The following is a 2,384-nucleotide window of genomic DNA, read 5'->3' as shown; positions in this document are numbered from 1 at the left end:
GTTGCTAGGTGCCATTGAGTAGATTCCAGCTCATAGGGACTCTATAGGTCAGAGAAGAACTGCCCCACATGTTTTTCTAGGCTGTGGTCTTTACAGGAGCAGATCACCAGGTCTTTTCTCCCAGAGAGCTGCTGGGGGGTTCAAACTGCCAACTTTTTGGTTAGCAGCCAAGCACTTATCCGTTATGCTACCAGGAGTCCTTAACTAAAGTGTTAATAATACTTTAGTATTATTAAAAGTAGTAATAATAATTGAGTATAGGCCCTAAGGAAAAATTCAGAGAAAGAGAAATATTTGAAGATATAGGAAGAGTAAACCTTTGAAAATTATTTCATAAAAGAAAAAAAATAAAATATATCTGCTTGAGTTTTTATTGACAAACCTCCCGGGGACTGGAAGTTGAACATTATCCCAGGCCTTCAACAGCATGTCACCTTGAACACTCTGTGGGAACAGAGGCCCCTGCTAGGCTCCTGTGAGTCAGACTTGTCTACCTGGGAGGCAGATGCAATGTTAAGGTCTGGCAACCAAGGCAGGCAGAGCCTTTAGGGAAATCTGCAGAGGCAGCTGTGGGAAGCCAGGGAGAATAAAAGCAGAGGGAAGGTATTTACACAGGAAGCAATTTCTTTTCTTATCTCCTCACACTTGTCACACTTTTGACACATTTTATTGACCTGGGACTGCATAGAATGTTGAACTTCCTGAATGTATTTATGTATGGCTTCCTATCTAGGGATTCCTTCATCTACTGCATTGCAGTTTTTCTCAATCCTTCTTGCCTGTGGCTCAAGCAAGGATGTAAGAGTACATTAACATACAGCCTCATTTCTAGCCTTCACAGTGAGGCAGTTGTAATAATATGTATTTATTCCATAGTAAGCATTGTACTTTTGTTGTTATTAAGTGCCATTGAGTCTGTGCCTAACCCAAGCCATGATATTTTCTATTGCCTCATATACATGTGAAAGCTGGACAATGAATAAAGAAGACCAAAGAAGAGTTGATGCCTTTGAGTTGTGGTGTTGGCAAAGAATACTGAAAGTACCATGGACTGCCAGAAGAACTAACAAATCTGTCCTGGAAAAAACTCAGCTGGAATGCTCCTTGGGAGTGAGAATGGCCAGACTTCGTCTCACCTACTTTGGTCATGTTGTCAGAAGGGACCATTCTCTGGAGAAGGATATCAGGCTTCGTAAAGTGGAAGGTTAGCAAAAAAGGAGAGGGCCTTCAATGAGATGGGCTGACACAGTGGCTACAATGATGGTCTCAAGTATAGCAAGGATTGTGAGGCTGTCACAGGACTAGGCAATGTTTTGTTCTGTTGTACATAGGGTCTCAATGAGTTGCATTGTGCTAGGCTTTTAAAATAAGGATATAGATGTGATTCTTGGAAAGAACCCCACCAGGTAGAAATAATCCCCATTTTGTGAACTGGGCACTTGACTCTCAGGAGGGTAATACAGTTTGCTCAAGGTCACATCAAGAAGTCAGGACTTGAACTCAGGTCTGCTTTCTGCATAGCCACTTTCTCTCAGAACAACACACTCCCAGGAGTCACTGTTTTTCTCCACAACTTCACTATATTATGGTTAAATTGGTCTTTTAGGTGAAATTACACTCTTTCGTTATTTCTCTTAACAGCTCCCTTACCTAACTCCCTTGGGTTGGTTTGCTGTGCCTATTTGAGCCTAGACTGTAAAACTTACTCTTTGTTTCACATACAATCTCTCTTTTGGGCCAGTCACAGGTGGCTAGAAATTGTCAGCAAATTACTAACCAATTATCATCAGGCTGTTAGCAATTCACCAGGCAAGAGAGGAGAAACCTTAGGCAATGTTAGGAAAAGAAGAAGTTGCCCCTACTTTCCAGTCTCTGTCACAAGAGAAACTAAAAATCTATCAGTACCCAACTATATTATTCACCTTGATAAGTCATCTTACCCACTAGATGTGATTTCAAATGATTTTCTAAGAAAATCAAATCCATCTTCAAAGGGCAAAAATTTGGCATGATTTAAGTATTCTAAAAAATGTGATGTAAGTTCTGAAAGCAATTCAAAGGCAGACAGTTAAAAAAAAAAGACTGAGCAATGATGGCATGGTTAGAATAAATGCAAAGTCTTTCAAAGTGACCAAATTAAAGTAAAACTTTCACTTGAGTACATATATTCACTATATGTACATTTATTAAAATGTAGTCATTTTTTATTCATTTCCATCCCTGAGAACTGCCAGCATCCTTTCAATAAACCCACTGCCCTGGAGTTGATTCCAATTCATAGTTGCCCTATAGAACAGAGTAGAATTTCCCATAAGGTTTCCAAGGCTGTAAATCTTTACAGAAGCAGACTGCTACATTTTTCTCCCACAGAGAGACTGGTGGGT

The sequence above is a fragment of the Orycteropus afer genome, unplaced genomic scaffold (assembly GCF_000298275.1).
Source record: "Orycteropus afer afer isolate SDZICR_OR568_19922 unplaced genomic scaffold, OryAfe1.0 scaffold00867, whole genome shotgun sequence".
Taxonomy (NCBI): Eukaryota; Metazoa; Chordata; class Mammalia; order Tubulidentata; family Orycteropodidae; genus Orycteropus; species Orycteropus afer.
This window is presented reverse-complemented; position numbering follows the sequence as displayed.